Source organism: Lytechinus variegatus, chromosome 4, assembly GCF_018143015.1.
Source record: "Lytechinus variegatus isolate NC3 chromosome 4, Lvar_3.0, whole genome shotgun sequence".
Lineage (NCBI taxonomy): Eukaryota > Metazoa > Echinodermata > Echinoidea > Temnopleuroida > Toxopneustidae > Lytechinus > Lytechinus variegatus.
Genome location: NC_054743.1, coordinates 23,506,403 through 23,521,584, shown reverse-complemented (window position 1 = coordinate 23,521,584; position 15,182 = coordinate 23,506,403).

Here is a 15,182-nt window from a genome sequence, read left to right as displayed (position 1 = left end):
GTGGGTTCGCATCCCAGCCACGGCTCTATATTTTCTTTAGCAAGAAATTTATCCAGGTTGTGCTGAACTCGGCCCAGGTGAGGGGAATGGGTACCCGGCAGGATTAATTCCTTGAATGCATGAGCGCTGAAAGGCAGCTTGAGCTAAAGCCGGGATAATAATAATACACAGTAAAAACGCTGTTTAAGATTTTATACAACGCTGTTTACTATATGAACCTTACAGTAGTTGTTTAACAGTTTAAACAATCATGTCTAATTTATTGAAGATTAGATATTGAAAATTAAACTTTGTTGTATAAGATTTAAACACTTGTTTAAACTGTTTAAACAATTAATGTAAGGTTCATATAGTAAACAGCGTTGTATAATTTTTTTAAACAGCGTTTTTACTGTGTAATAATAACAACGCGCCTCGGAATAGAATTTTTCTAGATAGATGGCGCTATATAAATGCCTATTATTAGAAGATTACCTAAGGAAATAACGCGAGCTCAATAGGGCTTTCGACCAGAAAAGGAACCTGTTATGGACTGCATTTAGTGACTTATGAATATGATAGGCCTATGTATCTTACCAATCGAATAACGTGAGCCCCGGCGTGAGCCCGAGGCTCGAGCTGAATATATGTGATATTCCAACCTGAATACTGAATATTTTAAAATTTGTTGTCACCGGAAACATGTATACCATTGTAATTGATGCTAGCGCGAAACGGGAGAAAAAAAATGTTAATATTCCAAACTTAGATACATGGACATTCTAAACATTTGAAAACCATAAACAGGATAAGTACTATACCTTACTGAATAAAAATGCAACGCGAGGTACATTGTACGAGCCAAAAATTTAGTGATTTTCTAACCTAAAATGTTACTTCTAAAAAAGTATATTTGTTGGAAAAAGACATATTTTATTTTGAAAAAGGCCTCCATTTTGGAAAAAGGGTTAGTTTCCCACGGTTATTTATTTATTTTATTATTTTTTTTTTGGGGGGGGGCACTTCGGGGCATGTGCCTCCTGTCCCGTAATATAGTGATTTCTCAAAGTGGGACTAAATGATCAACATAAAACACTGAATTACCAATAAAAATATGAATCGGTCAATATATAGATTATTTCATGGAAATAACAAATGATAAGTATAAGGAAGTATTAAAGAGGAGACAATTATCCAATTATCTTTTTGTGTGTATCTTAACGATGAAATGACAATATTTTTTTGCAATTAAGATATTTTCGTTTCTTAGGATTAAATTCTGGATTTCATTAAATGATAGCTTAAAGGTTTTCCAAAGCTTGCATAGCTTTTAAGAAAAATGGAAAGGCACATTTGTTTTCCGAATACATAAACCCAACAGTGAGTGACTTGAAGAATTTTTTTTTCTCTCCCCCCCCCCCCCTCTCTCTCTTTCTCTTACTCTTACAACAGCTTTTTCATTTTATTTATTTATGCACTAATAATTATTGGCACAATAATATAATGCAATTTATGCGTGTCATTTGTATTTACATCCTACATTGTAAGTGTTCAATGTATGCAGTCATCGAAACAATGTTTGGCTTATTGTATTTTACTTTAAGAAAAACAAATTATAGGCCTACTATTCGTGTTTTCGGGATCTAGGGACCTTCTCCTCGACTTACTGCACTTAATCATTCAATACTTTGTTAATTTTCTATACATGTTCACTTTTTAAAATTGACATTTTAATCCAATTGTTTTTTGTTTGTCATGTATGTATGTATGTATTATTGCGAATTATAATTATTCTCTAGTTATTATTATGAATTTGTAAATGAAAATAAAAAATGCAAATCAAATCATAGAATGGTACCAAGAAAGAGATTGTACATCTTTCCTCCTTCGTTGTGCTCACTTATTGTTTTTCTCCAATTTTTGAACTTTTGAGGGACTAGAGCCAGAATCCCCTTCCTTACGCCAGTGGTTTTAATCAATAAACTGACATTTCTTTTCATAAATACTAAACAGAGCAGGATTACACATATGTTATAAACTTGGGCATTTATTGTCATGTCAAAAGTGAAAGTTAGCATTTCAAATAGTCGAAAATCAAATTCTCATGAAAAGGATGGTCCGGGCCGAAAATGTTTATATCTAAATAAATAGAATAAACTTCACTGAGAAAAATGCTAAAAATTTCATCAAAATCGGATAAAAATAACGAAGTTATTGAATTTTAAACTTTATCGATATTTTGTAAAAACAGTTATATGCACATCGTCATGAATATTCATTTGGTGGGCTGATGTCAAATTTCCACTTTCCTTTTCCTTTTGACATGATATCATAAATGTTTCATTTTTTCATACATGCGTAAATGATGTGTCTCCATTATGATAAAATAAGTTGCGGCACTAAAGTGCGCATAAATCAGTTGTCAATCCAATTGTTTTAGTTTTCGGTAGAAAATTTGAGAATTAAGCTAATTTCATATACTGTACTGAAATACAAAAAAACAAGTGGGGATACAGGGGTGGATCCAGCGTTCGCTAATAGGGGGGGGGGCATATTTTTTTCAGCCACATTTTCCCCGATTGGCCGCTCGAAGTTGATTTTTTAGGGGTTGTCCTAATAATCACTTTTAAGCTTGATTCTTATTAATAAAGATAAATACAAAGTAATCACATAAGCCTTAATTGAATATTGCGAGCGCGTACATTTTTGTCTATTTCATGTACTTTGTCCTAAAATTTAAATATTCTGGGCAATGTTTGTGATCATAAACGAGATGTGTATACAACTAAATAATTACTGTGAAGGCGAAGCGCGAGCAGAATTTTTCTATATACGTTGTGATCTGATCAAAAAAGGATCTGTTAACTGCTGCTTGCAGTTAACCATGAAGACAATACATATATCAACAATCAAACATTGCGAGCTTGAAATTGATCGCAAGTCAATTTCAGGTCCCCAAATTAATTGAAATTCATGCATTTCGTTGCAAATATGCAACTAACTGATGGTCTGCTTCTTGCGTCAACAAGTATAAATTGATTTGCTATCATATGAATTGATCTATTTCTTGTAAATTTGCATTATAATTTTGAAACTGATCGCAAATACTTTTTTTGCAACATCCCGACAAATTTTAAGGCATCTATGAATTTGACATACATCAACTACTGAAGCATCACCAGGCTTAAATATTATAAAATGAATGAATGTAAGTCATTATAATAAGCTTAAGATACAGTACATAAAGCACTCAAGAAACACATATAAAGTGCTGATGTAACTTTATAGAAGAAAATACACCGAGATGTGAAGCAAATCAAGTGGTCAATATACTAAATAGCGTACCGAAGGGTGGGGGCAGACTGCCCCCCTGACAAGTCACAACTCGTGCAGGGGATGTACCCCTGCCCCCCCCCCATGACGAGTCACAGGAGATCCAGGGGATGTGCCCCTGGAGAAGCAAAATTACTAATTTGTAATGTAAAAATGCAATGCAAAAACAGACGTGTGCCCCCTCCTTTGAACTTGAAGACCCATTTTTTGCTTGTCTTTTTTTTGGTACGAAATCCTTTATTCGTGTTGTTGAAGACCAATTTTTTTTGCTTGTCACGTTTTTTGGCGGACGAAATATCCTCTAAAAATGTGCCCCCCTTTTGGAAAGACAAAAGTCATGTTATCTGTATGGGTAACATATACTCTACTATAAAAAAAAACTATTGAAATAATGGTTTAAATTAAACAATTTAGATTAGAAGGCCACACCCCGAGGTGTACAAGACAATCTTTTACTTGAGGTAGAGTGAGCATGTTTCTAGTTTCTATAAAATATATGTACATAAAAGAAAGAGCAATAAAAAAAAACAAATGTACTCGCAAAATTATGCTATATCTTGTTAAGGAGAAGAAAACAGAAAAATAAAGCGAAGTATTAGGCAAATGAATTCTCCATGAACCCCCCCCCCCCCAAAAAAAATAGACAAAAGCATTATATTTATGATGTAAAGGAAAATATATAAGACATAAAATTCTTACTGTACGAAAAAACATATACCTTGGTTTTTAAAATACAATACTAATATGGCAAGTCAACATTATATTGTTGTTTGTGGGGGGGGGAGGGAGGGGGGGACGCAAACCAAAATCCTCGACCACTAAGCCAGAACCCAATCCTGATACTTTAAGAATCCTGCAATTGATGATTGCACAAATATGAATATAAAAAAACATGGATCTATACAGCCAAAATAACAGTTCCATGTCTCCTGACTCCATAATTACCAGAGGAATACAATATATTGGCTACGCACTGTATACAGTGCGTATCAAAAAAAAGTTTACACTTTGAAAAAGCCCTGGGAATTTAAAAATATACAACATGTGGGTAATTTTTTCACATGCAATCCTGGGTTTGGGTCTCATCTATCCAATGAAAGTAAAAGTTTTGACAGAATGTTACACTTGAGTGAGCACTGTCCATTTTTGTAAAGCTCGCAGAAATCTGTTTGCGCAGAAATGCCCGTTTGTACGCTGTGTCAAGGGGAAAGGGTGAAATCAAACTTACCCTGCGAAACATTTCTCATACATTTCCCTTGCACTTTTAGTCAATTGAAATAAAACGGATACATTCAAGCATTGTCTAACAATTTTGCCACCCAAATTGAAATCTTAATACTTAGTATACACAAGTTTTACCCTTTTTGTGCCTGCTGGATCTGAGGACATAATTGAATCTGAATTTCTGAACCAAAGTTTATATCAGACATCTCTAGCATTTTTTCACTAAGTTTTTATCATTTAAAGTGGGTTTGCATTTCATTTTTTATTTAATACTTGTTTCTCCACACTTTTCCCAAGCTTGACAATGATTAACAAAATGAAAATCAAGCCTAATCCATTTCATGTAAATCACAGCTCAGTGTAAAGCAAATATCGTCCCGATGGCCTTGGTGTGTAGGGGAGTGGGGTGGGGCGCAATGCACTCCTCGAAGTGGTTTGGGAAGAGAAACAAGTTAAATAGGTAAAAGATATCTTCAAATCAATTTTACTAGCTAAATTCCACGTATTATTCATGATTAAGGTCTACTTTTATTCGCATAACTATTTCAAAGTTCTGCGCAAATCATTTTTCACTAACTTTTCATAAGTAAGTGGTGCTCACTCAAGCGGAAATATTTTTCGACGGTTTTATCGTCATTAATGCTTAAATGGACCTGTACCAATGTTAAAATGTGGAAAAATATTCAGGATATTACAAATGTATAATTTCACAGGCTTTTTTCTAAGTGTAAACTTTTTTTGATACGCACTGTGGCAGAAGGCTGATTAATAAAACTGCAAATGATATATTCTAATAAAAAACTTTTGATTTGAGATCCAACGTGCAATTTTTTCACATTTCAACAATGAGCAGCTCGCCGCCAGCAGGAGATACATGTAGGTACCAGTGACGCCCTGGAATTGGTCCTTGTTTAATTCATATAATTAGAAATTTAAAATGCATATAGAAATATTTTGCAGAATGTTTAATTCTTGCTTGTATTCTTTTGCGAAAAAAAGTCATGACATGATCACTGTGATGTTTTTATGAAAAAATCATCAAAAAAAAAGTAATAAGAGTGAGAAAAGAAATCCTCAAAGTCACAAATGGCTTTATAGGTATAAAATTGCGCATAATTCCCACACATTAATTACCACTATTGTTTTTTTGTAATCTGAAGACTTTCAATACAAGAACAAAGTCTGATAAAGTAGTAGCTTCTGGAATTAAGGTGTAACGTTGCCTGATAATGTAGCCTGGCCTTATACATGTAGTTGGACCTGCTTTAAAGAGTTACCTTCTTAAAACAGTAATCCTGCTTCAAAGTGTAACCTTCCTTAAAAAAATGTGTCCTGATCTCTTGTTTACACTTGTACCGTGTTTACATCGTGTTTACACTTAATCGGCATTTGAATCGGCTTTTTCATAGCGTGTTAACGCGAGTAACTTGCATCGGCTCGCGGTTCAGAACCGGGAATTAGCACCACCAAAGTAGTAGGTTCTGAACTGCGAGTCGATGCAGAATCGGCTTTTTACCACGAGTAAACAGAAAGCAGATTCTGCATCGGCAATTTATGCGCATTTCATTTATTTTACCATTGTGACGTTATTGTTAGCGCACTGATCCAGCGTTGTCTTTATCATGACGTTTATTTTATGGTGTACGTATCATTTCAGTTTTTTGCATCGGCTCGCCTTCTGAACCGTGAGCTCTAACAACGTGTAAACGTTAGCCAGAAGCCGATGCAGCATCGGCTTTTTCATAGCGTGTAAACGCAAGTAACCTGCATCAGCTCGCGGTTCAGAACCGGGAATTTGCACCACCAAAGTATACTAGGTTCTGAACCGCGAGCCAATGCACAGAATCGGCTTTTGTACTACGTGCAAACAGAAAGCCGATTTTGCAACGGCAATTTGTGCGCTTTCATTTACTTCAAGTTTACCATTGTGACTTAATTGTAAGCGCACTGAGATCCAGTGTTGTCTTTCAGTGGCGTAGCTACGGGGGGAAAAAATTGGCAGAGCAAAAAAAAGAAAGAAAAAGGGAGAAAAAGAAAAAAGAAGAGGAAAATAAGAGGAGGAAGACGAGTGAATGAAATAATGTGAGGGGAAGACTTGCAATTAAAAAAACAAATCTTTCATGTTACTTTATAAAATGTTTGCTTGCGCTTCGCACCAGGATTGGCTGTTCGATGAGATTCATATCTTGCTCAATAGGCTGATATGGAGCAAGTTTTGAAGTCAATATACAAAACATATTTTAGCTCGGACATCGAGCTTTCATTATTTTTTTCATTTACAAATTTAAGTGGTCTGTAAAATGTCCGTTTTATGGTCTACATAAATCAGCGTTTTAAGCCCACACTGGGTGTATATTGTCTACGTGTATTCAATAATGTTCCATTATACAAATGTTAATCTAAAAAATGCGCGATAGCCTGCATGTTCTTTATTTAAAATGTACTTGAATTATCCAGTTACACATCAGAATATCAATAATTGTCTGCCACGCTTCACGATCGCATTATTAATGATATCCAATTGACTATATCATATTTATGATTTACATAATATGAATAAAGTGTCCTGCTTTTAGGTCTAAAATCTCAATTTTCTTCCCCTTGAGCTTCGCGCTCGCATCAATTGTTTAGTTACATCCCATTTATTAATACAAAAATTAGAACGACCAATTTTTTCGGTCCGAATGACAAAAATATTTGCTCGCGCTTCGCGCTCGCATAATTGAAATATATTGGCGTTCGCAGTAACTATCTAGTTAAATACGAATCTTGTTCAAGTTCACACATAACATTGCCCAGAAAATTAAGTTTTCAGGAAAAAATACATGAAAGTAAAAAAAAAATATTGCTCGCGCTCGCACTTATGAGATTATTTCATGTTTATGTTGTTTAATAAGAATAAAACGAAGAAGTGACTGATCGGGGAAAATATAGGTGAAGATAATTTCGGGCCCCGTCCCCTATTGGCGAAAGTCGGATCCGCCGGTGCCCCCCCCCCCCGAAAGGCTTAGCCTTAGGACAGGGATAGATCTAGTACACGTAGGCCTAGAATACATCTTACTTATAGTTAGACTAAAAGCTTCAGTCTCTGCTAAATAATGTAGTATGACTAGTATGAATACATAAAAATTTGTTGTGTTCACTTAACGCGCACCGTGGCAAATCCCCTATTCCGGCGTCAAAAACTTGACAAAATAGACCCGTTTTCGACTCTTTTAACTCATATCTCAAAAACCGCTCGAGATTTTTCACAGGTTCAAACGGTTTTTTAATCTTAGACTTGTTTTACATCTCATGATATCTGTCATTTTTTTTTATTGAAAAAAAACCCGTTTTTTTTTAATTGATGAAAGGGTTTCAATTTTGTTGTTCCAATATTTGCCCAAACAATATTGCAATATTGGAAGGTAAGGTGAGGTAAGACTATTATATATCATTAACGACTCTTTCTGTTGCAAGAAGCTACTTAGTTTTAAAGGAATGCCAGCATTTTTTGCAATTTTATTAGATATAAATAGAACGATAGCTGTTATAGGATAATGAATCATCTAAAGTAATTCCAAGAAATTTAGTGGTTTTCGAAGTACTCAAAGGGATTCCATTCCTTGAATATATTAACATCTGAAATACAATGTTTTAAATGATCTTTACTAAATTACATAAAGGTTGTCTTATCATATTCATTGGCTTTGAACAAATTCGTAATCTTAATTAATTCTTCATTCGTATATTTCACAAGAATATCGAAATCGAAATTGAAAGCGATTAAGTTTGTGTCATCTGAAAAGAGGACAAAATGAAAAAAATCAGTAACATTGCATAAATCAATAATATATATTTTTGAAGCAGGTTTTTTTTCATTTCTTGTATTACACAAAATTTACAGGGATATACAAATTGATGTTTCTCGCACGTACTCATAGTATTCATTTTGTAGCCGGTCAAGAAAAAAGTGAATTTTAGGTGAGTTTTGTTATTTTTTTTTTATTTCCGGGCGTGAATATCCTTCCTAAAATTAAATGTTGTCACTCCTCCAACCTTTCAAATAATGATTTAAAATTTCAATTTTAGAATGTATAGTATGAAGAAGGATTTCTTTTTGAAAATTGATGGATGTTCTAATGTTCCTCTATCAGGTGACATCCGGGCCCCGTCTAACAAAGACTTGATCCGATCAATCTCAATTCTATGGAAATCGATCCATACCATTTTTTTTTCTACAGGAAAATTGCACAATCTCCTTGAGAAACAAAAAGAATCACACTGAATTTTCAAGAGAATGATGAATATATCATATCTAGAAAATATTTTGAACAAACATATATTTTAGATGTTGATGTTGCTGGCCGTCCATAATTGTGGTTGATTGGATCAATATCAACTCTTTGCAAGACAGGGCCCAGGAAGACGATATTTTTTCATGCTTGAGTGAATATTGATTATTTTGCACAGGGTATGAAGAATGACCTTAGCCAAAATGAAACAAATTGACACAATAAATGCATTATTTCCAACGGTACTGTGTGCACTCCCAATGAAACAATTTCTCTCTGCCTATCTGCTTGATTATGTTTGGCGGTTTTGATTAAATTATTATTTATTTATTCTGCTTTATTCTAAAGGGTGGTCTCTTTAGTACAAAACCGCTTTACAAGAGAGACCCTTTTTTATTTGTTTTATGCGTGATTTCGAATAAGAAGTGTACTGGGTGTTACATTTTTACTCTATTACTTAAAGGACAAGTCCATCCCAACAAAAATGTTGATTAAAAAAAGAGAAAAATCAAACAAGCAAAACACTGAAAATTTCATCAAAATCGGATGTAAAATAAGAAAATTATGACATTTTAAATTTTCGCTAAATTTCACAAAACAGTTATATGCACATCCTGGTCGGTATGCAAATTGACAGACTGATGACGTCACCCACTCACTATTTCTTTTGTATTTTATTATATGAAAAATGATATATTCTAATATTCTTCTCCTTGTCAAGTGAAACAAAGTTAATTCCTCCCTGAACATGTAGAATTACCATTGTTTTAACAGTTTATGGTTAAGTTGGTCCTTCTTGTAAAATCTGTAAAAAATTGAAATATTGTATTATTCAAACAATAGAAAACAAAAGAAATAATGAGTGATGGACATCGTCGACTCTCTCATTTGCATATCACTGAGTTGTGCATTTAACTGTTTTGTGAAAAATAAGCGAAACTTTAAAATGTGATAACTTTCTTATTTTACATCCGATTTCGATGAACTTAGAAGTGTTATGTTTGTTTGATTTTTCTCTGCCGAGTCAAAGCAATAATCTCCTGGGGCGGACTTGACCTTTAAACAGGTTGGATACGCCAACGAAGAAGAAGGAGACACAGACTTTCAATGACGGTGAAAAGTAACAATAATCATTTCATTAGCTAGTACATGTAGTTATAATCAATGTCTTTTCTGCTAATTCTAAAATGTTGTTGTTTACTTAAATAGTCTGTATTCATTTCCATGTATACCTTGTCAGATCTTCAAGGTAATTACATATAAGTAATCCACAGGAAAGCAATCGATAGATATATAATTTGACCAATGAATAATTAAAATAAATTACGTATTTCGATCAGTGCATAAATATTGCCAATCGAATGATATATCGCACATTCGGACACAGCTCTCGTTTTGGAGCGTGACCTTAGGAATACAATATTTCTACCAGCATAAGCAATGTATACAAAAGTAGTTTATTGATCGATATTGGAAAAATTGCAGATGTCGTGTGTAATATATAATTTTTATTAGAACGGTTGTTGAATCGCATCGATGCATATCGCGGTGAATAGTATCATGTCGGCCATTGTCATTCTTCACTGAATACAATAAATATATAGATGCGGATTATGAAGGACATATTGATATTTCTCTTGGTTAATGACCATCAACTGTTATTGGTTATTGTGATGTCGACCAGCAATAGTCAGTTATGGGTTATACCATTTTGAGCAGAGTGACTGCAAAGAGGGTTCGTTTATCGGTGCTCTTACTGACGGTCCTCGCCATCTTTAATGCCATCGTCGCCTCCTTGCTACTAAAGAATTCTGCCGATATAAACCAACCGCGGGATTCAAAGGAGAATGTCAAGAATATTTTCCACTATCACAAGCCCACCGTTGACCTCAAGAAAGCGGACAAGTGGATGTTGGAATCTGCCAACATTTCCCAAAAGGATTCGGTAACCCCATTGCAGAAGGACAAACCTGTAGGGCTACCGCCTGATTGTTGGGACAATAACACCTTCGTCATCACACTGGTGATATCAAAACTTGAAGCCAGTTCTCGTCGCCAAGCGATCAGGGATTCCTGGGCGAGACCGTTCACGGTGGAAAATAATACTGTCCACACCGTCTTCGTGGTGGGCGATTATCTAGATTCAAGAACACGCTATGGCATTACTGGATTGAACAATGAAATCATCAAGTATAAGGACATTCTGAAAGGACAGTTCAACCTTGATTCAAGGTCCGATTCCCTGGTATTACTTGGTCTTCATTGGATTCTACGAAACTGTCATCAGTTCAAATATGTCCTTATTGTCCATGATACCATGTTTGTCAATTACAGGCAACTGTTCAAACTTCTGAAGCATCACAATGCTCATGTCAATAATAGAAAGTTATTGATAGGCAACATTCAAAGAATCCAAACTCACAAGCCATCTAATTTTCACATTGTTTCAGAGAAACAGTTCGGCCAATCTACGGATCCTCTAATTCCCAATTCCAGTGCTGGCTTCGTTATGAGTATTGCTGCAGCCAGAGATGTATACAAATTATCCTTGACTAATAACACATTTCCACTTTCAGGCATATTAAGAAGGAACCAAAATTGGACATTGGTCAACCAGGACAAGCTATTTACTACGATGCACTTATCCTCCAACCCTTGCTTAGTTGATCACATTGTTTCAGCAATTGTACCAGATAAGCCAAATGCAATGGTTAGAGTAGTGGATCAACTCAGCAACCAATCCTGTCTCATGAACTGCAGAGATCCGGATTTAGACTACGTTCTTCCAAGCGATATCGACAACAAACCTCATTTAGATAAAGTGTTGCGGCTCCAGTTTGACCATCCAGATATCTGCTTCGCGCCAGGAGGAAAAAGCCGAGACATATTCATGGTTTTGTTCATTAACTCCCATCCTAGGAACTCAGAGATCCGAAAGGCCATCCGTACAACCTGGGGCTCGGGGCAATCTATCAATGGTGAGTCCATCAGGCTGTTGTTTATCCTCGGAAAGCAAGAAGTGTCAACAGATACAAGTGATGTAAGGAACGAGGTTGTACAGCACCAGGACATTCTCCAAGGGAATTTCATTGATTCCTTTCCAAATCAGACGCTGAAGGTCATCACAGCGCTCCGCTGGATCACCAGGAATTGCGCGCATGCGCGTTATTTGTATGTAGGTGATGAAGATCGTTTCGTAAACTTACGAAGTGCTGTTCGCTACTTGAAAGACCTTCGAAGCAAGGGAGAGGCTGGACAGAGAGTTTACCTTGGTTCGAAAATTTATGGTGACGGAAGATTGTCCGTCAAAAGGAAGGGTGGAGTAAACGTGAAGAGTTATCAAGTGCCTGATGAGCTATACAGGGGGCGCTTCTACCCACCGTTCTGCAGCGCCAGTGGGTACATCTTATCCGCCGATGTGGCGCCTTCTATGTACAGAGTGGCGCTGCGAACGCCTCTTATCGGTATTCCAGATGTCTTCCAAGGACTCCTCGCTAAGAGGGTGCTTGTTGAGCCTGTTGGACATCGTGGTTTCAAAACATGGAGTGGGAGATTTGATGTATGTTCTTTACGGAGTGACGAGACCCTGACTGTTCGCGGGATTACCACCACTCCCGAAGAACTTTACAAAGTTTGGGAAACCTTCTCGAATAAGTCAATCTTATGTTGATCACCGAGAAGAGAAATATTTTGAGAGAAAGCAGCGTGCAACGCATAATGTCATATTGTCCTAAAACTCTAAATAAGAAAAAACATTTTTTTTCTATTTAATTTTCTTCATCATAATAAAAAAAGTTGGGCTATTCGAAATATAAAACAGTTTCGATTGGCCGCAGTTATATTTCACTATCAATGCCGACTTCTGAAGGCAGCGAAATGTTATTATGTATTGGCGTTGATGGGTAGGGGGGGGGGGCGTGACGCCCTGAAAATTGGGAATTTGGTAAAAGTGTCGCTGCCCACTAATTCCCTCCCATAATCTAGAAATCGCTCTCGCTCTCTTGGTACGTTGAATGGAAGAGTGGGTGATGACCAAACGGGAAGTCGAGACACAGTGCCTTCTAGAAAAAAACGCAATTCAGTGTAATTTCTTGCTATCTTCATCATAATTTTTTAATGTACATGAATGGAAAAATATGTGCTTCTCTTCTGTGCAGCCCATCGCAACGTTCATAATGCACGCATAACTGGTTGTGTTCCTACCAAATTTTCATTTGATCGAGCTAATTACGATTTTGAGTGAGTTTTTCTGGCTTTAACTGCCATCTGAAGGAAAAGTTCATAACTTTAATACTCGTCTTTTCTCACTTCATACGAGACCTTCTGCGTAAAATATGAATTACGCGTGGTTGAGAAAATTCTGAATGAAAACATGCTTAATTTCTACCTTTTGACAGATCGTTTAAAACATGCATTTGGTTTCCAAACAAAGCAGCAGCAAATAAATTGGCTAATGATTTCATTCAGAATTTGTTTCGAACACCTTCAATCGTAATGTTCGTTTGCCTGAAGAAATCGGTATTCTAAACGTAATGCACATTCAAAGATATGTAAAATTGTAACCTGTTTGTTTAGTTTTAGTCTCACCTGCATAGCAGAGGGAGACTATAGGCGCCGCTTTACCGACGGCGACGGCGGCGGCGTCAACACCAAATCTTAACCTAAAGTTAAGTTTTTGATCTGACAGCATAACTTAGAAAGTATAAGGTCCTTGTTAATGAAACTTATCCATAAGGTTAATCAAGTATTTCAGGTATCAGGTCACGTACATGACCAATGTCAAAGGTCATTTAGGGTCAATGAACTTAGACCATGTTGGAGGAATCAACATCAAAATCTTAAACTAAGGTTAAGTTTTTGAAATGTAATCATAACTTAGAAAATATATGGATCTAGTTCATGAAACTTGGACATCCCATCCGAGTTTCAGGTCACATGACCAAGGTCAAAGGTCACATAAGGTCAATTAACTTTGGCCGTGTTGGGGGTATTTGTTGAATTACCATCATATCTTTGTAAGTGTATTGGTCTAGTTCATAAAACGTGGACATATAAGAGTTACCAAGTATCACTGAACATCTTGTGCGAGTTTTAGGTCACATGACCAAGGTCAAAGGTCAATGGACTTTGACCATGTTGTGGCTATTTGTTGAATTACCATCATAACTCTGTAAGTATATTGGTCTAGTTCATAAAACTTGGACATAAGAGTCATCAAGTATCACTGAACATCTCATGCGAGTTTCAGGTCACATGACCAATGTCAAAGGTCATGTAAGGTCATTGAACTTTGGCCATTTTAGAGGTAATTATTACATTGCTGTCATAACTTTCAAAGTTTGTGTAGTGTATAAAATGTGGATACAGGGGTAATCAAGTATCACTGACAAGTTTTAGGTCACATGATCAAGGTCAAATGTCAATGAATGTAGTATTGTATCATTATATAAATGGTCATTATGTCAATGGTGTTTTTTGTGAATAATTAGTTTATAGTAGTTTTCAAAGTCAGCACTGCTGCTATATTAAATCGCGTGATGCAGGTGAGACAGCCATGAACATTCCACTTATTTTTAACTAGTCATTAAAACATCTTTCGAGGCACAATTGCCTCAGCGCCATTGTTATAGTACTTAATCACAAATAAGTTATCGTTATGATTGGGGAAATAGACTTAAAAATCAAGTTCACCTCAGAAAAAATGTTGATTTGAATAAATAGGGAAACATCAAACTAGCATAACGCTGTAAATTTTATCAAAATCGGATGTAAAATAAGAAAGCAATGACATTTCAAACTTTCGCTTATTTTTAAAACAGTGATATGCACAACTAAGTGACATGCAAATGAGACGGTCGATGATGTCCCTCACTTACTATTTCTTTTGTTTTTATTGTTTGAATTACACAATTTTTCATTTTTACAGATTTGACAATAAGGACCAACTTGACTGAACAATATATAGTATTAAAACAATACTAATTCCAGGTGTTCAGGGAGGAATTACCAGTATGGAAAAAAATAGAATATGTCATATTTTATATAATAAAATACACAAGAAATAGTGAGTGGATGACGCCATCAGTCTTCCATTTGCATACCGACCAGGATGTTTTGTGAAATTAAGCGAAACGTTAAAATGTCATAACTTTCTATATTGTACATCCGATTTTGATGAAATTTTTAGAGTAATGCTTGTTTTTTTTTCTTTTTATTCAAATCAACTTTTGTTGAGGTGGACTTGTCTTTTAGTAAGGTCAAAAAGTAAACTAAATATCAAAAAGAGGGCAGCGAGACTGATTTGAAGTGTAATGTATACCACATCGAATCAACTTTACTACCTTAAGATGGATGTTTTTAAGAAAGTAATAT